Raw genomic sequence first — 13,561 nt, 5'->3', positions numbered from 1 at the left:
AGGTTTTGTTCTACTTTGTATAACCTGATTATATAATTTAGCTGACATTTAAGAACATGAGAAAGGAAATGTGTAATTCCTGTGTTTTTTGAGAGGATGTTTATTTTGCAGGAAATATGTTCTTGGGTTAACTTGCCCTTATTAATTAAAGGAAGTACGCAATTGATGTTTTTGAGGGGTATTTCTGTTGGGAATAGGGGAATTTCCAGGGTGGAATTATGTACTGCATATGTTATATAAGATGTTATGTAAGATCTGAAACTGATTCCCAAGGTACTTTATTGACGTGTATTCTGATGTTCCTGAAGACTATAAAAACTTGTGTAAATTGTTTTATTTCCGTCTTTCTCTACTTTAGAGAGAAAGGCCCTTTGCAAAGAATAAACTTTGTTCCAGGATTATTTTGGTCTTTGTCTCTTTAAAACGATAATGGGATTTCCCTGTCGACCACAGTCAGTATCTATGAAACCAAACACTTTTCCAGATAGTTCTAATTGTAAGTTGGGTATTGTTATATGGCTAGAATGGAAGCAAGCGGAAGATCCATTGTATACCCTGCTTACAGATGGGTACCATGAATGCATCGAATGGACATTGAAAGAAGTATGTGAAATGTGGATGTGGAAGAGAAGTTCCTGAAGAGAAATAATATTCCTTATTTCCCCTCCCCAGTCTGCATAAAAAGGAAAGAAACAAAAAAGCTAAATCATATTTTTTTTCCATGCACACAACAGTCCTTAGAGAAAAGCTAGAGGTTTCCTGTTGAATAGAAGGTGGAAGCATACCAAACATTGATCAGTTTCACACCAGTTTCTTTTCTTTGGGCTGTAGTGTGGATGAGAACAGTTGCAAGGATCTACAAATGAATTTAATCAGTTCTAGGCATCAGCAAACAGAACACAGTAAACAGTTTTCTGTATCTCTTTGCCGCTATCCACTGGTCACCTGGATGCTTGTAATCCAAATCCAATGATAAATAAAGAGCTATCTGAACAACTTTTGGCTTCAAAGATCTGCAAACAGAACGCTGAGCAGATGGTACCAGGAGTCTGGTGAGGCAGGAGATCCTGCCAACAAGAAAACAAAAATATCCAACAAGTTTTTCACATCTTTGTGTGTATAAATGCGTTAATAATACTGCATGTGACCTAGACTTTAGTTGGCTGAATATGACTAGGGTTACCAGCACAGAAAACCCTTTACTGGTATGTCACAGTCATCTGGATTTTTGCAAGTTAGGTATGTAATCCTACCTGAGTCTCTCCAAGATTAATCTAACAGTTAGATCATATATACACTACTCAAAAAAATAAAGGGAACACAAGCAGAAGACATCCGAGATCTGAATGAATGAAATAGCCTTATTAAATACTTTGTTCGTTACATACAGTAGTTTTGTGTTCCCTTTAGTTGTTTGAGCAGTGTATAAATTACTGTATGTAAAGAACAAAGTATTTAATAAGGCTATTTCATTCATTCAGATCTCGGATGTCTTCTGCTTGTGTTCCCTTTATTTTTTTGAGCAGTATACTATGGCTTATCTTCTTTTTATGAAATACAACTGCACAGGGTAAACTCCATTGAAAAATGCTGCTGTTTTGAGATTTATTTTGTTTTTAATACACTATCTAGGTTACCTTTTACATATACAGCTGAATGTATATACATCCATCTCCTTGGATTGCTGCACTTAAAAATGCAGATACAGAGGGCATCACTGTATACATAACATGGGGGATCTGGCTCTTTGGCATATGTAAAATACATTAACAAAATAAGTAAAGTCTCTTTGCTATTGAGTGCAGCCACCAATTAATACATGGATGGATGAAGTTTTCTTGGCAGTTCTATGGATGTGGTTTGTCACAGTTTTATTGAGGTTTTTTTTTTCTTTTTCCAATTTTGATATGGAATAGTAACCTAGGATAATCAGTGTCCTCCAATCTAACTCTTTGTCAAGAGTGTTCTAATAGTCTCTTCATTGATATCGTACAGAGTGTCTATTCTCAAGTTCTTTCCAAAGCATCTACAGCCTTGTGCTACCAATCAAGTCCTTGGGGAAGAAAAAGTCAGCTGTAGGAGTACTGTAGGCTCTATCCAATGGTGGGATTCAAATAATTTAACAACTGCCCTAATGACCGGCTGGGTGGACATGGCCATGGTGGGCGTGGCCAGGGTGTGTGACAGGCAGCACTCGGCCTCCTGCACCCCCCTGGGAGCAAAAACAGGCCGCAGGAGACCGTGCCGCACCCACAGCACCCGGTTTTGGGCCTAGTAGGCCTCCCTGCACTTACCTGGGAGCCAAAATGGGGCATGTGGGGACTTCAGGGAGGGGAGGGGAGGGGAGGGGCCAGCCAGCAATTTAACAATCGGTTCGGCTGAAGTGGTGTGTACTAGTTGAATCCCACCACTGGCTCTATCATTAAAAAGAAAGCTGTAGTATTGTAACTGCTAAACATTTACATGCTCTACGGTAATCAGAATTGGCAACCAAAGAGAAAAAATAGCAAATTTGTAACAACAGCGTAAGTTGCTTTGTTCTTAGAGAAAATAACTTACAATCCCTCACCTGCAAAATATAAACATAATTAAAAAACCCACAAAAGTTATCAGTTGCTTTTGGCCACAAATAACACCTCAGTTTTATCCATATTAAATCTTTTCTCCTTTCATTTTGTTTACAAGATATTGAGATACTGATGGAAGTGTTTGTTATGAAGATGAGAAATAGCTTTAGGAAGAAGAAAGCATGGCCCCAGACATGCACGGATCTTTGACATCTTTTAATTTAAGTTGTCTAACATGTCTTTCTTCAAGAGCAGAATTATAAAAATATATATCCTGTTTGCATTCAAGCTGGAATGCAATTATATCACATATAATTAACTATTTGGCTGAGTAATAAACTTCACTGGGAGTTTAAATATAAGCTATCCATTGTGAAGGGGAACCCCCATCCAAACCGGATATCATGTTCAGCCATTTATTGTAAAATGGCATCATCCCCATGTGTCATTGTTTCCAGTTGAAATTATGAGAATATAATTTAGTAAGTAAGACTACTCTATGCACAAAAATGGAACGACATTTCAATTCCAACCATGGACAAATGGCTACAGAAGTTGATGGAGCTGGCAGAGATGGATAAATTGATTGTTTTGATTAAAGAAAAAAATATAAGTACTTTTGTTGCTACATGGAGACCACTTCTGGAGTTTGTGCTTGAGGTGGGAAAAAAATGAAATTTTGATTTTGGTTTTACTGATTAGATTGATTTGTTGTTATAAAAATGGCTAGTTTATATTGTTTTGGAAAGGTAAAAAGTTGAAGTTCAATGTTAATGCTTTATTCTACTGCAACAGAGCCAGAAGTCAGTCCTTTTTTTTCCTTTTCTCCCTCCCCTCCTCACTTTTCTTTCCCCTTTTCCTCCCCACTGTGTCCTATTATTTCCTTCATATTTTTGTGTTTTAGTCTATAATCTAATAAAAAATTTTTTTTAAAAAGAGAATATTGTTTGTGGGAAAGGCACCTCTAATGTGAATGGAATATTCAGTATGATCAATCAATCAATCAAACTGTGAGCCTTTTAAGTTTCACAGACTTTCTTTCATTAAAATCTATGAATCTGGAACCCTAAATCTCTACCTTTGCACATGAACATTAGATGGAATCGAGGACTCGTAACTTTAGTGGAATATGCTGTTTTAGCCACTTCTTCCCATTGTTGGGAATTAAACCTTGCCCATCTCCCTGATGTCGGAAGCATCAATCATGCGGCTCAGTCACAGGTCTTCATTTTATCTAGTGACTACGATCACAAATGTAAAATTATTATTATTATTAATTATTAATGTGGCAATGAAGTGATGAAGTCTCCAAAATAGGGATTGTGAAAAACAATCCCTATTGTGAAAAACAAACCATGAAAATATTGCAGGCTCAGGGTTGAAAAACATGGTATGTTAACCCTCCTAGAGTGTGTATTTTTGCTTTTGAAGCCATCTTTACAGCGGGGATGGAGATCCTGTTGAATTCCATTGCTGTATAAATTCTTGGGCTTTTCCTTTGTTTTCTGTGAGCAGCTGTCATTCTTGCTCTGAGCCAACGTCACTTAGGGGTAGAGGTGTGCAAAACAGCTTGAACTCAAAAGGCCTGATCTCAGAATACTCCTGTTTTGACATGGGTACAGATTGGTGGTTTGGCCTTGCAGTAACTGTTTTGCTGCTGTCATCAAAAGTATTCTGAGTTCAAAACAAAGTGCTTCAAGCACAAAACAACTCCAATTTTTGTTTTGTTTTTTAAAAAGTGCAGTTCTCTGCCAGAAGGTCTCACTTCCAGGCAATGAAAGTATCAGCTCCTTAAAAAAATCAAAACATATGATTCATGACAGCTAGAGATTTACTAATATAAAATTGTTACAGAGGAATTGTGGATCTTATTAGACAGCTTGTCTGCCTCCTACAGGATGGTGAATCTTATTTTCTGATATATCCAGCCTCCAACACATTTTCAGAATTCAAAAACAGAAATTATTCATAAAGGAAATAATCCATAGCACATAGTGATACAGTGACTTAGATTTTAACTTGCATTAATGGACTAATCGTAAGTAAGTTAGTATGTTCAGCCGAGCACTAAGGATGACTGGGCTATCAAGACAGATACATTCTGAGCAGATGTTAGGGAGTAATCTTAAAACTGGTGAACAAGCAGCAAAGAGCTTGTTGAATGCCCAGAAGTCTATAGGAGTTGACAGCATAGCAGCAAATCCATGGCACTGAGGCCTCTAGGAACCAGCTCTCTGCTCTACACTTTCTCAGTTCATGTGCAAATGTGGGAAGAAGGCAAGGGGGAAAATATGAGAGAATAATTCAATAGAATTGTAAGACCAAAGATAGAACAGTTTACAGTACAAAGAAATTTTAAACTAGATATAGAGAATTGATGATACATAATCATAAAACTTTGCTCTCGGAGTCTTACAGTAAAAATACATAGGGAAAATTGATATCCTTGATGGGTTTTTTCCCCCCCAGAATGGCCTTGTACCCAAAGTTGTTGTAATTATATATAGTCAGAGATATGCAAAGGACAGACTAGAATGCTACTGCTGACTTCTAGGGATTTGAAAGATACCACATGGGACAAAATTTCTGCAGTTTTGAAGACCTCAATGAGATTTAGAATCAGTTAGAGATACTTCTACCTGTACCAAGTAGCTATGAATCAATGTGATTATCCTAAGCTTTTCATCACAAAAATGCAACAAAGCTCCTTGCATTTTGTGCAAAAAGCATGTGAACATTTAATAAAAATGATTAACTTTCAGGAACATTCATTGCAGCAGAATGAACCCTACCAAACTCTGCGCTTAGTGAGAAGAGCCAAATGAAAGAAATAATTTACAGCTGCTCTTATTATTGAAAACTGTGTATTTATTCATAGAGTTAGGCTATGTTGCATAAATGAACATCAGTGTGTATGTATGCATATCTCGTAGCATGGTATCAACTTTCAGTCACTAATAATACAAACAAGCATGGGCACTACTGAAGTCAATATTTGCCAAATGAGTTTTGCTGGAAGAGGCCTTCTATATCATCTACATTTTAGTTCAGTATACACCAGGATATTGGAATAGAAGCAGAGCCAGAACTAATTAAAAGCAGTGGACTGGGGTTTGAAAGCAGTAAATCATGTTCTGCAAATGATATGGCCAGGAGGAATTAATTCTGAAAATTTGGAAGAATAAGTCAATAGGAATACAAAGCTTAGAACAAAATCATTATATGCATTGTTTTGTACTTTTACTTTTACAAATAAATAATGAACACTTTCAAATGAAATGGCATAAAGAAATATCTGGAATATTTATTTCACAATGAAAAACTAAAAGAAAATGCTTATATTTCACTTTTTACAAATTCTGCATTGCTAACAGTAATGCATGGACTAGGCCTGTTACAAAATGTTGCCTCCCCGTATTTAATGATGTATTTGGCTTAGTAATTTTAAATTATGTATTAATAAATTAAATTGGAAAAGGAAGAAATTAAATTATATTTAGGACTTAGGACTTAGACTTATATACCGCTTCACAGTGCTTCACAGCCCTCTCTCAGTGGTTTTACAGAGTCAGACTATTGCCCCCAACAATCTGAGTCCTCATTTTACTGACCTCAGAAGGATGGAAGGCTGAGACAACCTTGAGCCTGGTGAGATTTGAACTGCCAAAATGCAGGCAACCGGCAGTCAGCAGAAGTAGCCTGCAGTACTGCACCACCATGGCTCAATCTGATGATTTGTAGGCCATGGAGAACCTTCTGATTATGGTGAGTAGAAATCAAATAAATAAATAGCTTCTGCACTGTATACATGATAGACTCCTCTTTAGAGATCTTTGCTTTCGGCATTCAGACTTCTGGGACAGGAATATCACTTGTACAATATTGGTGCTCAGGTCCATCTGGTGAATGCCTATCCCTGCTAACATTTTGACTTTCCACCCTTATAGCAACCCTTGAATCAAACATGTTGAATAATCAAATGGACCTTCCGAGAAGTGTTGACCTACCATCAAGCTTTTCATGTACGGGCTAAAAAACTTAGCACAACCCTTAGGAAATACTTAGGAAAACCATTTAGTGATTGTTCAGATTTTTGCAGCTCAAATACAGCAGGGTTGATTATGTACACACAATGCCAAACTGTCATTGGTCTTTTAAAGATTAAGTAAAGCTGGAGAAGTTGTGTTGCGGAAAAAGTTGGGAATATGCCTCTTTGAGGTAAGTTTTCAGAAAAGAAAAGAATTCCAATTTTTAGGAGAAATCCTCTCCCATCATTAGTTCTTTCCTCTCCCTTTATAATCTCCTTTACTTGGAACTGAGCTGTTTCCATTCTGCCTAAAACTGCTCTAGCTGTGAATACACATCAGGTCTCAGGCAGCATCACTCAATTCTCCAAAGCCAGTTTGCAGATTTTTTTTTTTTTAATGTGTGCCATCCTACATTAATCTCTTTCAGGGTGCATATTAGTGTGAATTTTAAAAATCCTGAGGAAGAAAATAATGCTGAATAATAAAACACACACACACCCTATCTTGCTAACATAGTATTGGAAGAAGTTGTCTTTTTGCTGAAGCCCTGAACAGCAGGAGCAGAAGAGTTCCAATTGGCAGCTTTTCTGTTTTTCCTAAAATGCCACTGGGGAGCCATGGTTCATCAGCTGAAGTAGACAAACATAAAAAAAAACCCCAAAACCCCAAGAACGGCAGGGGAAAACAAAAGGTTCTGCTAGAGATAAGCTTTCCTGCTCAAAATGTAGGTAGTTTTTAATTGCTGCTCTAAGTTGGCATAGTCGGTTGGACCATTTCCTTTCTCTGTGAAAGGAAAGCCAAATATTGTCTCTGGAGAACTTCTCTCTTTGTTTTAGCTAACTTTTGCAAAAAGTCACGCATCTGTTGTTCTTAAACATATATCCACATAAAGCCACTTGAGACAACCTAACCTTGAAGTGATCCATATTGTTTTTATATTGCAGTTTATATGTCTGGGTGCAAGGCTAAAAAAATATGCTTCTGATAAAGATCAGGGTGGATCTATATGTTTATCAATTGTTTTTCAATGGCAAACACACTTTTCAAGACTGGTCTCCTAGGCAACCTCTTCTCGGCTCTCTTAGGATCTGACATTTACAGCTGTGTTGTTCTTCCATCACAACACCTGAAACCAGGGATCCAGCAAGAGACAGAGGAAAATTTCTTCCCGGGAGGTAAAGCAACTACAGAGTTTAATGTTGTCTATTACTGCTCTAAACTTTTTGAAAAGCCAGTTAAAAGTTTCAGCAGATCATTAGCTTAGTCCCAATTTCATCTAGTAGGGATTTTTTTAAAAAAATTTTTTGATTTATATGCCCCCCTTCTCCGGAGACTCAGGGCAGCTTACAATACGTTAAGCAATAGCCTTCATACTTTTGTATATTTATACAAAGTCAGTTTATTGCCCCCATAATCTGGGTCCTCATTTTACCTACCTTACAAAGGATGGAAGGCTGAGTCAACCTTGATTTTGGGTAGGAAGCAGAATATTCACAAGTCCAGCACCTTTGCAAGCATGCCTGATTTTTACTGAAAATAGATAACAGGAATTTTCTCACCCACAATTATCTGAATTTAGGTCTTGGCATGCTAGACCAGAGCTGTCAAACTTGTGGACGGATGCATCACATGCTGACCCCGCCCCTGCCTGGTTTAGCGAAGGGGGGGAAAGTCCCGATACATCATGTAATGCTGCTGTGATGACGTGAGTTTGACACCCCTGTGCTAGACCACAGTTGACTAAAGTGATCTAACTATATAAGAATAGAAAAGACAATAGAAGAGCAAATAAGATGATTAAAGGCCTAGAGAATAAAACATATGAAGAATGTTTGCAGGATTTGGGTTTGGCTAGTCTAGAAAACAGAAGGACTAGAGGGGACATGATAGCAGTATTCCAGTATTTGAGAGGCTGCCACAAAGAGGAAGGGGTCAATTTATTTTCCAAAGCACCAGAGGGCAGGACAAGAAACAATGGATGGAAACTAATCAAGGAGAGAAGCAACCTGGAATTAAGGAGAAATTTCCTAAGAGTGAGGACAATTAATTAATGAAACAGCTTGCCTTCAGAACTTGTGGGTGCTTCATGACTGGAGGTTTTAAAGGAGAGATTGGCCAGTCACTTGTCTGAAATGATATAGGGTATTTACGAGACCGCCTTCTGCCACCGATAGCCTCCCACCAACCAGTACGCTCCCACAGAGAGGGGCTCCTCAGGGTACTGTCGGTCAAACAATGCTGACTGGCGGCCCCCTGGGGGAGAGCCTTCTCTGTGGGGGCACCTACCCTCTGGAATGAGCTGCCCCCGGAGATACAGCAGATCCCGGATCTACGCACCTTTCACCGTGCCCTAAAGATGTTTTTATTCCAACAAGCCGTGTTGGCCTAAACTCTTTTAAATTGTTTTAATTTTTAAACTGTTTAATTATGGGTTTTAATACAGGGGTGCTTTTAATTGTGGGCCAAATTAATTTAATCGGATTTTAATACTGTTTTTAAATTTTGTATTTCTTGTGTTTTATCTGTTGCCTGTTCACCGTCCCGAATCCTTCTGGAGAAGGGCGGTATATAAATATAAACAATAAATAAGCAAATAAGCAAATAAGCAAATAAGCAAATAAGCAAATAAATAAATAAATAAATAAATAAAGAAAGAAAGAAAGAAAGAAAGAAAGAAAGAAAGAAAGAAAGAAAGAAAGAAAGAAAGAAAGGGTCTCCTGCTTGAGCAGGGAGCTGGACTAGAAGATTTCCAAGATCCTTTCCAGCTCTATCCTGATTGGATAGAGATATGTAGTGCCAGGATGTTCTAAACTTTACCCATATCACTCTTTTGTTGGTACCTCTCCATTCATGGACATAACCATTCTTTGGGGGGGGGGGGGGTTGGCAACATTACTGAAATGTTTTGCCATTGACTTTTCTGAGATTTTTAAAATTTACGTCCCATTGAAGCCTGCAGGTTTAGGATTTCCTAGTAGAAGATTAGTCCCATTCAAGTATTAATTAAATCTCTTCCTGCTTTGCTCTTCCATGTAGACACCTGCCATCTAGCTGAAGAAATGAACCAATGGAGGAAGGCAGGATTCCCTTTGAGTTCACATCTTCTGAAAAATAAACTCCAAAGGAGAAGAGTTTAGAGCTAAATTATCCTTGTTTCCTATTGTAATTGTAATTGTTGTCGTCAGCCCTCTATCTGTTTTGATGTAAGAAGAGCCCACCTATTAAAGAAAAGATGGATTTCTAACTTCATGTTCAATTTGACTTACAGATACATCAAATAATTTGCATAAGATATTTCCATTAATTAAAGATGCTATTTCCAATTACCCCCTTAACCTCTCTCTTCTAAATACTTCTTTTTTCTCTTTAAAAAAGAAAAGCCTGTGCAATTGTTTTATACCCTTGGAAATAATAAACATGAAACCTAACTGCACCTATTTTTACTACAAAATAGGACATAGTCTATGCTGGTTTAATATTATCTTATTAAAATCTTTTCCTTCCCAATCCTTTGTTTAATTTATATATTATATAGTGATTATTTCAATCAGAATTATACATTTATTTTGAATTACATAGATTATGAAAATGCACTTAAAACATGTTCACCTTCTTTCTTTCAGCCTATAATGTTTTATACATTTTTGCCCCTAGTTCCTTGCAAACCACCTATTAATTTTGAAATTAAATTGTTCACTGGGCTCTCGTTCTCCACACGAATTAGTCACCTGAGGTGGGTCTAGCTGGTATTTTATTCAGTGTTTAAGATCATGCTGTTATAATGATTACATATTTAATCACTGTGGCTTTCTTTCTTGATGTGCAGAGATTATTATAACTTTCATCTTATAGAATTAAATTTTGCTTCAACAGGCTCTCTCATTTCCTGGCCATATTTTATGCGGAGAAAAAGAGGAAATGGCTTTCATCACACAAAATGCTTCAAAGACTGGGAAATGTCATACATTTTAAACAGTTGCCACTGAACTTTTACAGTCCAACATTTTGAGAAAATTGAGACTGATGAGACCACTGAACTCATTTTTTGGGGAAAGGGTGGGCTGAGGGGGGGTTCATGAAAGTATGATATTTGAAGGATTAGCAACACAGGCAGGAAAAAAGTGTGAATTCTCCCTAGCAGTTGATGGCTTCAGAGGCTTGTTGAACTGAGACAGCTAGGCTGCCATTCAAATTCTTCTGCGTCATTCACTAGAGGAAAAGATATGGCTGTTCACTTATTCTGAATTGTGTAGTTTGGGGTGGTGTGGCTGGGGGAGGATTTATCATGCTGTTAACTATGTTGTGGGAGGGGTTTTGGTCAACTTTTGGGCAAAAATAAGGCAGCAAAATAGTTTGCTTCATTTCAGGGGGTGGGTGGGGATCAAAAAACCATCTCTCAACAGCTCGCCCAGTCCTTCTTCCAAAAGAGAATATGTTTTCTGTTAGACCGGCCAACCACCCTTCTATGATTTCATTGATTAGCATACCTTAGAGAAAGCTTATGCGTAAATCCCACCTGCAGCTTATGACAGCCAGCTTGGATTTAAAGCCTGAGTCTGTGTTTGTCACAGAGAGTAATTGAAAGCTCCAGATTCACAGCTGAGATTTCAGCTTTGCTGCTAAAGCGCTGTGATGGATTCGGCAGTATTTATAAAATAAATGTAGAACTTACAATACTTTCTTCTTTTATTCCTGCTAACTTTCTAACAATCTGTTGTATATTTCAGAGCGTGTATAGTTTTATCTCTTTACATGCATAGATAAAGCTTCTAGATGTGGTTAACTTTAGCCCAGGGGTGAAATGTTCCCAGTTCGGACTGGATCGCCTGATCCGGTAGCGATGGTGGCGGGTGGTTCGGAGAACTGGTAGCAAAAAACCCTGCCCCCCCCTTATGGCCAGCTGAGCCGCGCAATCATCAGAGGCTTTTTAAAAAAATTTAAAAGCATTTTTTCTACAACCTCTTCGGCCGAAAAAATGCTTTTAAAAGTAAAAATAAAAAAAAAAAGCCTCTAATGATCGCACGGCTCAGTTGGGATCGTCAGAGGCTTTTAAAAGCATTTTTTCTACAACCTCTTCGGCCAAAGAGGTTGTAGAAAAAAATGTTTTTAAAAGCCTCTGATGATCCCAGCTGACTTGCCTGATGGTCAGAGGCTTTTAAAGCATTTTTTTTGCAACATCTTTGTCTGAAGAGGTTGTAGAAAAAATGCTTTTAAAAGAAAAAAAAAGTTGGCCACACCCACCCAGTAACATTACCCCCCCAAGCCACGCCCACAGAACCGGTAGTAACAAATTTTACATTTCACCACTGCTTTAGACCATTATGGATAATATAGGTAACCTTACATATAAGATTATGAGGAGTGGGATGATGGGTGCATCTGGGATTTTAGGCAGTCTCTTTTACCCTCCAAAAATGGATTGAAGTTGGACTAGTTCCATTATCTCACTTCTCTAAGTTCAGTGGACCAATTAAAATGGGTGGCTTAGAAAGATTGTTGAATCTAATTGGATTTCAAATACTCGGAAAGGTGTGGGAATAGTTCCCCCTAGGGGTGAAATCCAAATTTTTTTACTACTGGTTCTGTGGGTGTTGCTTGGTTGGCATGGTGTTGCTTGGTGGGCATGGCAGGGGAAGGATACTGCAAAATCCCCATTCCCACCCCACTCTGGGGCCAGCCAGAGGTGGTATTTGCTGATTCTCCGAACTACTCAAAATTTCCGCTACCGGTTCTCCAGAACCTGTCAGAACCTGCTGGATTTCACCCCTGGTTCTCCCAGTTATTCTATGTTAGGGATATATAGCTTGTTAGAGCCAATGTCACCCTGTCTTAAAGGCTGGCCTATAGTGTACAAGTGAATTGCTGGAGCTGAAGTGACAAAACACAGGTTGAAGAATACCCAATTCAAATCTGATAATGCACAGTATAAAGATTATTTAAAGAAAAAACATTTACTCTGTAAACTCGTGTCCTGATTATTTGTTTTGGTTGCAAGGAGGGCTGATGTGTATTCCTACTTTTTTTACAGAAGATTATTACAGAATTTTATAATAATCAATATGCCTCTGTTGCAAAGTTTCATTGGTTGTTTTTTTTTTTTTTTTGCTGATATTTGAGATGGGCTGAATTCAACTTTTAATGTTGCAGGAACTATGGAGCTGCCAGGTAACTTTTCAGATAGATTTTGATTTGTGATAACTAAGGATGTGGACAATTATTTGAAGTGATATATTTCACCACTTGTCCCATCCATTCTTTCTGAATTTGCCTTGTAACTTCTAACTGGAAAAGTATTAGAGATACTCAGTAAAATCATAAATACCTCTTTGAGAGAAAAATCTTCAGTAAAATCATGAATACCCCTTTGAGAGAAAGCAAGATGCTTCTGCAATTAGAGTCTCTAATCTGGAAAATTCAAGTAGAGTACCAAGAAACTATATTATGCTTTGCTTAAAACTTTGTGGTAGCTATCAGTTCATTTGCAGATAAAATAAAATTGATGGTCTTTACTTTTTATAGACCTACATGAATTAGATCCATTCTTCCCAACTTTGGCAACTTTAAGATGTGTGGACTTCAAATCCCATAATTCCCTAGCCAGCATTTCTAAGTTGAAACCCACAATCATAAACATAGCAAGATTGGGAAACACTGGGTTAAGATAGAGGCTCTTTGACCTCTTTCTAGATGAACTTCCACACTATTAAGATCATTTGAGGAGGTTTCACTTGCAACTAGTTCACCTACATTTTGTAGGTGAAATGTTGCTCTTACCAGTTTGTTTATTTGCTGAAAAAATTGATCACTGCTGATATACTAAGCCAAATAAGCCCATAAGAATAATTTTGACAATCAGCTAAGAGATTGTATACCAACTTAACTCTGTGTCAGAATAAGAAAACAAAGAATGAAATGTCTGTGCTTCTTCCTACATGGAAGGAAAATTGGATGTTGATAGGAAATCTT

This window comes from Pantherophis guttatus, chromosome 1 (assembly GCF_059756535.1).
Source record: "Pantherophis guttatus breed Tessera chromosome 1, ASM5975653v1, whole genome shotgun sequence".
Classification (NCBI taxonomy): domain Eukaryota; kingdom Metazoa; phylum Chordata; class Lepidosauria; order Squamata; family Colubridae; genus Pantherophis; species Pantherophis guttatus.
This window is presented reverse-complemented; position numbering follows the sequence as displayed.